Source organism: Trachinotus anak, unplaced genomic scaffold, assembly GCF_046630095.1.
Source record: "Trachinotus anak isolate AG129_WGS33_773 ecotype Australia unplaced genomic scaffold, CSIRO_AGI_Tana_v1 ptg000010l, whole genome shotgun sequence".
In the NCBI taxonomy this organism is placed as follows: Eukaryota; Metazoa; Chordata; class Actinopteri; order Carangiformes; family Carangidae; genus Trachinotus; species Trachinotus anak.
Genome location: NW_027273861.1, coordinates 7,461,568 through 7,471,736, shown reverse-complemented (window position 1 = coordinate 7,471,736; position 10,169 = coordinate 7,461,568).

Genomic DNA, 10,169 nt, shown 5'->3' with positions numbered 1-10,169 from the left:
GGTGTGTAGGTGTGTGTGTGTGTGTGTGTGTGTGTGTGTGTGTTTATGATGTGTAGATGTGTGTGTGTGTGTGTGTGTGTGTCCCTGTTTGTAGTTTCTCTTCTTTTATGCACATGGGCTTGTGTGTTTTTTCCATTGATCCTCTGTTCGCACATTTTCTGCTCAACGCGCTCCCTGAGCCCCCCATGTTCCACCAAAGAGGATGGGACAAACAAAAATAACTAGTGCTGCTGCGGTACAGTAGAGATTGATTCCTCACATATTCTCCCCTCACACCTGTACAGCCATATGGAGACACGTCAACATGGCAAAAAATAACTTTTCAATGAGCCTGTTGAGCATGACGTAAATGCTGAATGCAGCTTTTGGCTGAGGGCAACAAAGGAAATGTGCTTCTTCACTTTTTCAGCAATGTCAGTTCAAATATGTGCTGCATGTGATTTGAGCGTAATGACTTATTTGTAAAAAAAAATTCTGTCTTCACTCTCAAAACCACAGACGATCATGTGTCCCATGCGCAAGCTGCAGCCCTAAAATCTTCATAATAATGAGAATTGATCAAAAAGTCAAGAGCTAAGCAGCGAATGAACAGACGAGTCTCCCGGCAAAACAGTGTGGCGGGTATAAGTAGATGTTGAGTGACAGATTGATGGGGTTAAAGACATAATTGCTCGAGATAAAAAGGAGTAGAAAGAGGGGGATGTATAAATATAACACACAGGACTCATAACCCAGCAATATTACCCCTGCAGGGCACAAGAAGAAGGCATAAAGGAGCATGGTGGGTTGTATCCAGTCAGTCATTCTGGATGCTAAATTAATATGCAACAGCAAACACTAATATGCCCTTTGAGGAGGCCTGGCATATTGTGCAAGACTTTAAGCTTGTGAAGTTGCCTGAAGGCAAATTGCTATGAATAACATAAAATACAATATCATGCTCTGTAAATTGTGGAATTTTTATGGTGCTGCATATCCTATCAGTAGCCACTTTTCACCCTTCTTCAATTTGTAATATTCACTAAATATTTCATAACATTATGGTGTAACATAATACAGCAGTCAATATTTGCTTGCACTGAATATTAAATGCTCATATTTCAGCCAGAAACAGACAAAAAGAAGTAAAATAATCAGTATTTTTCTCAACTGATGCGAATTTAGAAGATTCCTCAGGGTTATACAAGTGGAAATAATGTTGGCTGCATAAAACCACTGCAGTATAATTCAGCACACATAAGAATCAGAGTGATTTCTGGGGAATGGACCATGCAGAAGCTACACAGGAGCCATTTCTGAAAAGTATCCCATTCCCTTTAATCAGTGTAGAAAAAGAAGAGCGCTATCCAGCCAATTAATTTACACCAGCCGACATGTGTATAATAATGACAGGCAGCACAAAGGAGTCCATGTTCCTCCTTATGTAGGCCTTCAATATTTAAAGAAGAGTACATGTTTTTGGCAAGGCTACGGCGATGCGTGTCAGTTAAACTTCTTAGACAACAGCGTTCCCTGTGAACATCACATCATCAAAGATGACATTTCATCAACTAACTCAATAAATAATAGAACACAGTGCCTGCCATCTTAACCTTGGGTGACAGCATCTGTGGAAATTGTCACCCTGTAATTTGTTTTCCTATGCCTTCTGTCATCTTTTATTAAAGTTATCACCTGCATTTGTATTGTCCCTTGTACGGAAAGTCTGTGGTTACTGTAAAACTCAGCTACATTTAATCTGTGAAATTTAAATGATATCTGTGTTATATCCCTCTTTTAAAAAAAATAAGTAAAAACTAGAGTAAGATTTAAAACACGTCCATAGAGCCTGACTTGATTTGACGTCCCTGCTTTGACCACAGATAGATAGGAATCAAGTAAACAGAGCGGACAGGGAGTGACAGTAGTGTATTTGTGATCTCTTTCCAGTAGATGGGGATTGTTGGGGAGGGGAGCCGGAGAAATGTGCCAGCTCTAATGCCTTATGGCAACTCATGCTCAGCTGATAAGACAATATTTCATGTAGGGTCAAGGCCAATAAGGAGCCTTTTCAACACCACATAGATGAATGGGGCCTGACTGCCATGATCAAAATGCCAACTGCACATCCACTCACACACTAACACACAGACACACACACACACACACACACACACACACACGGTCCTGAGAATATAAAACATGTGAGAGGGATGAAGAGCAGCACTTACTGATGATAATACAAATGATCTCAAACTAAGTGAGAGGGTGTAGTCAGGTCAGTGTGTATAGTGATGCTGGAAGCTGACTAGCTAACACAATGACTTGCGTTGTTGTAATGTAAAAAGGTGGACGTACACATCATGGGTGACTACTGAGGGCCCCTCCTCAGATCCTGCTTTCACTTCAGACTAGGCTACCTCTGTGTTGGCCCTCTGCGTCAGATAAATGTAATACATGTTTTATGTTTGATTAATGTAACTTTGTATTTGTACATTTAGATTATGAAAAATATGTAGGTGAGGGCAGAGGTACAAAGATGTATTTATAATAGACTGTATAATGCAAATCTCTTGAAACGACTCGGGGCGACTTTGTAAAGATTTCTATGTAATATCATTACATGTTCCAAGATTTAAAGCTAAAACACAGCAGGCACCATTCAGTGAATAAACCATGCTGTCATGAAGACTAAAAGAATAATATAACACAAAACTGAGAGTAAGAGAGCGTAGTGATAAAATGTTTCTAAGGTACTTACAATGGTAGAAGATCTGTCTCCTGTTGGCTACAGTTAAAGGGATAGTGTGGATTATTTGACGTGGGGTTGCGAGAGGTACATATCTCTAGTCAGTGTGTTAGCTGCAGTTGATTCAGATCAACGGCACTGAAGCTGATCCACATTACTCCCGGCTCTGAATCAGAAACAAACTACGTCCATACAAACACACTTGAAAACACATACATACATGACCATACATGTACACTAGGCACGCGTGAGCCAGTGTAAATAGGAAACAGATTGTCTACTCTTAGTTGTACCCAGCTGATTAGTTGCAGAAAATACTACGAACAAGGAAGGCAAAGGCACAACAGCTGCTAGCAAAGACAGCAAGGTCAGTAACGCTTGTAATTCATTACTCATGTTTCTTTCACCACTGGTAGTCGAGGCCGATAAGACCCAATCTGGGAGCGACTGGGTGTGACTACATCATCATTTTCCAAAGTTCTCAGTTTTTGTCTGTCCAGACTACAATACAACCCCAGAGTTTTCAAACTAAAACAGGGCTCAAAAACTCCAGAGCACCTTAGGAGCACCTACACTTAGCTCTGCCTGACTCAAACAGCTGATCTGCAGAGTAATACAGTGCGCACCCATAGTTGTGTGTAGTAATACAGTAGCTCAACGCTTCACAAACTGTAGTTCCAAAGAAAAATGCTGTTTGACGGTGAGATAAACCAGTGAAATATTTTTTTTTCTGTGTGAATTTTTTTGAGTGGCTAAAACACATTTTTGTGGATAGCCCCGTCCACAGCAGTACATCGTTTACGTTAACGTTTTCGCCTCACTACTCTGGAGTTTTTGAGCCCTGTTTTAGTTTGAAAACTCTGGGGTTGTATTGTAGTCTTTAAACACCCAATAGACCGATATTAAGATGAGCGTTCATTTTAAGTTGTTTTTTTGGCAATCAGCTGAATGAAAATACAACATTCACTTTCTTTTTTAGCTCTGTTTTGGTCTCTACCAATTCCTGAAGGACTCAGCTGAGGGATTGCACTTTTAACCACTACATTTCACTATGTTCACCAGCTAGTTGCTAACTTTGTCTGTCTGCCACGCGGTGCTGGGCTGGTAGTGTACAGTCAGCTTATCTGAGCTGCTGGCTACATTTAAATATTATACTTATAAATCAGCATGTACTGAAATTTTGTTATGCTTCACAATTTAACATTTACTTTAAAGTATTTAACCAATATTTAAAAATGTGATAGTGATACGGTCGCTCTGGTGTTACTTAGAAAATTTAAATATACACACATATATTGTTTGTCCCACTTGAAACAAAATACAGTACATTAAACATTTAAAAAAATTTAATTTAATTTTATTTTTCTTAAATTTTAAACAGCACAACAGAACACACGAGGAGAGCAAGATACACACATGGTCAAATTAATACACACAAAATTACACACTTTTCTTATAATGCTGTCCCAATGAACACATACATACATAAAACCAATATAAAACAACTCCCACACAAAAATAAACAAATATAGTAAAAATAATAAGTAGATAAGTAGATAACAATATACAGTAATTATTGTAATAGATAATAGTAATAGATCATTTGAAAAAAAATAAATAATAAAAATAATAAAAATAAAATAATAAAATTATTATTAGAAAATATAAATTATATTATTAGTTTCATTTCATGCTCCTTCATGCTCCTAAAAATAGATCACAAATTCCTACCCTTTTGACTGCTGTCATGAGAATTTTAGGAACTAAAAACAGACTCATAGGAGGTTGAGAAAACCTTATTAATATATTAGATTAGAGTTAGATTAGAATTAGAGTGGGGCTCACAGTCTAGTTTTCTATTTCATAAATGGCAGTTATATTCATTAGTGTGATTAAATGTACATATCAAAATAATAATCATGTTCAACATTTTTGGCCCTACCCTGTTTCAGTGCACTGATAATTGGATTACAGGCCAAGGAAGGGTTAAACCTATAAAGAGATATACAGTACCTCGGCTGTGACCCCTTGCTCTCCAAGGTATCTCCCCAGTGCAGGATTCTTATTCAACTTCAAACTGACAGTGTTTTTAATCTTTTCTTTGCTTCTCTCCTGGAGATTGGGGAAACAAAAATCAATACATTGTGGCAGGCGATCTAGAAGCCTGTGAATTACAAGGCCTGGATCTGGCTGAGATGGTCTGCTCGGCAGCCTTGAGCAGGGGACCGCGGGAGTATCATCAGAGACCAAGGGGAGGTCGCGGGTTCAGGTCAGGAGCACAGACAGAAAAGCAAGGTATTTACTGTCTGTGCACAAAAATGAGAAATAAGTTCCACACGGCACCAGGGGAGCCTCGATTCTTCTCTCTTCATTTTTTTCTTCTTCCTGAGAATACTTCTAGCCCCCGTACTTCTCTCCCACCACACTCCACTGCTGACTCCCTTCGGATGATATACTGGGCCTGAGCCTGTGATAATGCCCACACTACAAATCTGAGCGCAGAACATATCGACATCCGGGTCTGTCATTATCCGTTAATCACGCTGCTGACGTACGTTTCAATCCAGGCTTCTTGGCAGCCCACCAAGCTACATAAATGACCTCAGATAAATCCACAGAGCTACAGAGCACATACTTTCATCTTAACTCCACACACTAACCAAACTTACACACTAAAACTCATCGTTCTGCTCATTAGGACACATGGAAATAGACTGACTTTAAACTAAACATGTGGAATGTGAGAAAATATAATTAAATAGTCAACTTATGATGAATTAATCTTCTGTATGTTAAGCTCGTGTATGTTTGCTGTTTTAGGAAGACATACAGTCATAGCTTCAATATCTAAAAGTCGTAGCTTCTTCCCAATATTGTTGTTCTGCCTCACACAATCATGTGAGTGAAGCGTCCACTCTGTTTACGAATTTAGATCTGTCCAATAAAGAGAGCATGTTTTATCTATGTTCTGGACTCTTTTCGTGATCACAAATCCTCTCTGGATGTTTCCAATCACAGGATCTGCTGATAACTGCATGCCTTTGTGGTTACAAGAGTTTGCAGGCGCAGCAGTAAACTCAGCCAGTTGAAGGGAAGTAAAGTAGCCGTTCCCTTGGCACAGTTTGGTTGTTTTGGAGATGGGAGTGAAGTAAATCATTGCTGAGAGAGTGTGTCCTGCCCCCGATTCCAGACTCCCCCACTGATGCGGGATATATGGCAGCCCAGTTCTGGAGGGCTGCGGGCCCTCGTGGATCGCCTCTCTCTCTGGAGCTGTGGAGGGTCTTGGGTCCCTGGGCAATTTCCCTGTTACTCTTATGGTTAATTCGGCCTCGTTTGCAGAAAACTAAAAAGATCAACAGTGTTTTAGGAATTTGAATTTGAATGGTTCTCTATGGTATGTTTTTTTTGAGTAGATCCCCATGCTGTTTGTGTTGTTCATGTGCATAGTGTGCACACACAAACATGCACATTGGGCTGTAGTTGATGCAATATACAGTCTGGACAGTGCTTTCACACTATTCCACTGATCTACAGGTGGCTGTAATGCACCATGACATGCAGGGGCGCATCAACAGAGACAGGGAAGAGGTACTGTTCAAAACTAAACATGGAGGTAACAATGCTTGATTTAAATCCTTTAGATGTTTAAGGAGGAGGGAAATACATTCAACATATTCATGTTCAACACAAGCATAAATTTTGTTCATTCAAAAGAAAACTCCACAGTTAACTGCAGCCGCTCCAATGAGCTGCAGGAGCTTCATTTTAGAAATATTTTCCATAAATAAATCATTTCAATAATTCTACTAAACCCAAAATGAGATCACCTGTTAGTGATGACGCAAAATAAATCAATGCAATTTTACATAATCACTAACAGGTGTTGTGTTGCAAAACTGCAATTTTGGCATTGACAAAATTTCATGCATTGCATTGTGGGATTATTGGCAAAAAGTTGTTTATAATCCATGTAGTGCACTATAGTACTAATATTTACCACTACAGTAGTAAATATACACAGCCTTGTGTGTTCAGACACATGATGGGAACTTCTGTGTATCTTCCGTTCCCTCAGTACATTGGTTGTGTGCGTCCTCAGAAATGACCACAACGTGAACATGCAACTGAACACATGAACAGATGGGACAGCAACAGCAAGGCCAGCAGCAGGCTCTGTTCTTCTTACTCTGAACTCTGAAAGAATAAAGCTTGTGTTCTTTGACGTTTTGTCTGCTGTGATCTGAACAGATACAGTATCTTAATAATACAGTGAAGTCATCAGTGAAGATACTCTGGTGTTGGCCTCATGGGATCTCCCCTGATATTCTCCTAATGAATACAATTTTTAATCCTCCAGGTACAAACGAATGGTCAGGTCATCACAGCACCTTTTCAAATGCATACAGTTGACACCCCAGGCTACAAAGATGTTGAGAAAACATATCATTCAGTTAATGAGTTAATGTGCTTGTACATCACAGCGCAGATTTGATGGTAAGATAACAAAACTGTCAGAACTGTCATGTTAGACCGGTTAGATATTATGTATTTTACCTGTGTAGGATAAGAAGAAATAATATGTGCATCGTCATCATGTACATCATCCCATACAAAAGCTCATAGAGTAAAGCCCAGTTTTATGAAGCTAATAATTTCCACTTGTAGTTGATTAAACTATTAAGACCTCACCAGCATCATGGCATTACAAAAACCTCACCCCTTTTTTCAAGAATTGTCATAATAATGAATGACCCACCTGCTAACCATTTGGCCTTGTTTACCCAAAATGCATCTGTGTGGCAAGATGATGGAAAATCCACTGCGTTAATGTTTCTGACATATCTTGAAAAATGTAAATCAATATGTTGAAATTATGATATAATTTGATCTGTTTTGACAAGACTTTGTTAAAATACGCTCTGGCTGCAGTGACATGAGTTGGTGCTGATTTTCAGTTTTACTGAGACGGATCTCTGTGACTGTGACTGAATATTTTGGAGCCAGTTATTAGATGTCTTGAAATCTTTGACTTTTTGACTCGCTGACCGGACTGTGATTAGAGTGACTCCTGTACCCTGCGTGTCCCTGCGTCATTACACAGTGATTCATATTCCCTGATGTCATCTTACGTTCGGGCAATAATTCAGTAAAATAAAAAAATATATATATATATATATATTGCTTTATAAACACCACATCATCCACATCACATCAAACATGCAGCGTTTTAAGATTTCATATTTTTTCCTCAGCAAAAATAATGCCTGATTAATTTTTGCTTGAGAGTCCAGCCTTAAGCACTTTGATCAATATGTGTGCAACTACCTGCCAATGTTGGACTGACTGAGTAATTAGTCTATGTGCTCGGCCGGCCTGACGGGGGTAATGAAGTCATACAGGCTAAGAGCTGCCAGCAAGAAAATCAGCCCATTATTCCAATCCAAATAAAGATGCTTTCCCTTCAAAGCTCTGCATGTATACACAGATAAAATGAGAGAAACACTAAAGATGCTCCGATATGCTTTAACATCACAACAACACAAATCATCTCCGTCCCCACATACGTTGACAGAAGCAGAGATTCATTTGCACGAATATTAATTCCATCCAAGATTGAGGAAGAGAGCTATAAATATCTGTGACTGCCTGATTGCACTGGGAAGATCAAACAGAGACAAACAATGTGCTTTTAAACAGTTTGTTCTGAGAGAATTATGACAGAAATAACTGACAGCTCTTGATGAACAGGAACATCCAAAGATCAGACAAGTTTTTATTGCATCAGAAATTAATTCTAAAAATGATACATCACTCAATGGCGTATTAAAAGCGTTCAGCTCCTGCTTGAAGAATTTTTGATTTCCCTGACAACAGAGTCTAATTAGACCAAACACGTCTCTGTTTGTCTGACTGAAATAACTCAATTATAGAAACTCCAAACATCTGGCTGCACACTCGCAGAATTGATTAGAAAAAATTTTTCCTGAAATGATTAAATAAGACAGTAATCACTTTAGAGACAGTTCCATCTCCATTAGAAGTACGCAGAAGTCAAAAGATGTGGAACCTCAGCTAATCCAATCACCGCTGAACCCACACTCCTCATTATGTGCCGTTACGTGTGAGAATGACGAATAATCAACTGCAACTATGCGCACAAAATAGGTTCAGAATCGCAGCCATATCGTGCCTGAACTGGCTACAGTTTACTTGGCTTGTTCTCTCGTCAGTAATGCCATGGATTGCTATTGCTTTTATTTTTAGGTTGTTTTGTTTGTGACAGATTACACAGAACTGGTTTCTAATTATGATTATGTGCAAATTGCCGTTGGCTACATGCTTTTGCCGACGCATGCCACGATTGCTGTGAGCAATTTCTGAACTCCAGACCAATTCAGACACGTTTTTCAAAAAGCTTTGGCCTGTGGACTCGTTACCTTGTTCTCTTCCTGTGTGTAGCCTCTGCCATCAGCCCGTTCATTACCCATGCCAGGGGGACAGAGCAGAATCCGCTGTAGCCTTTAATTTCACGAGAAAAAAAAAAAAAAACCTAATTGAAACTTTCTTTCAATGATTTGCTACTTGACTTGATGCTGGACTTTCCCATTGTCACAAAATCGATAGAGGCAAGACAGGCAAGGGCCTAACTGGAAAAGGCTTTTGGCTTTTCATGCTGGGGAAAGGCGAGTGAGAGCGCCAGGGTTAAGTGATGTCTTTCTGACGCTGAGTGGGTCTGGGACACCCCATTCGCTCGGCAGCCCTCTGGAACTCGTGGGCCTAATGGCAGGGCAAATCGCTGGGGGGAAGGGACTGACTCGCTGTGGTGTGTGTGCAAGTGCGTATGAATGTGTGTGTGTGCTTATCTGTTGTCTATGTGTGGCCATTAGTTTGTGTGTGTGTGTAGAGTCTCTAGGGCATTGGATTGTTCATAAAACCAAGTGAGGGCTGCAACGTAATGACTTCCCTCACCTCCCGAAATCAAAATTAAAAAGTGGGACATCACAACGGACATAGCTATTATCATTGTAATGGGCTAGCCACAATCTGCCAGCTGCTGTGTGTGTGTGTGTGTGAGTGCATATTTTGTGTGTGTGTGTGTGTGCGTGTGTGTGTGTGTGCATTAGGGTCATCTTTGACTTCCCTCATGTCACCTTCTATCTAATGAATAAATACAAATACAAGACAAATATCACTGCTGTCAGGGAAAAATCTTCAAAATGGCAGCTTGACAGGTTAGTGTCAGCTAATTTAAAGTTGTAATCCTTAAGATTTTCATTGTATTGAATTTAATTTGATTTTTAACACTATTCACGGCTTCCATTTTTTTCAGCAGTAGCCTTTCAATGAATTACCATTGTACAGTTAGCTCTGCAGTAAGGGAGACCATGTGAATTACTGATGGTGGAGACAGCCTGACGTTAAAGGTGTCATTATGCTCCAA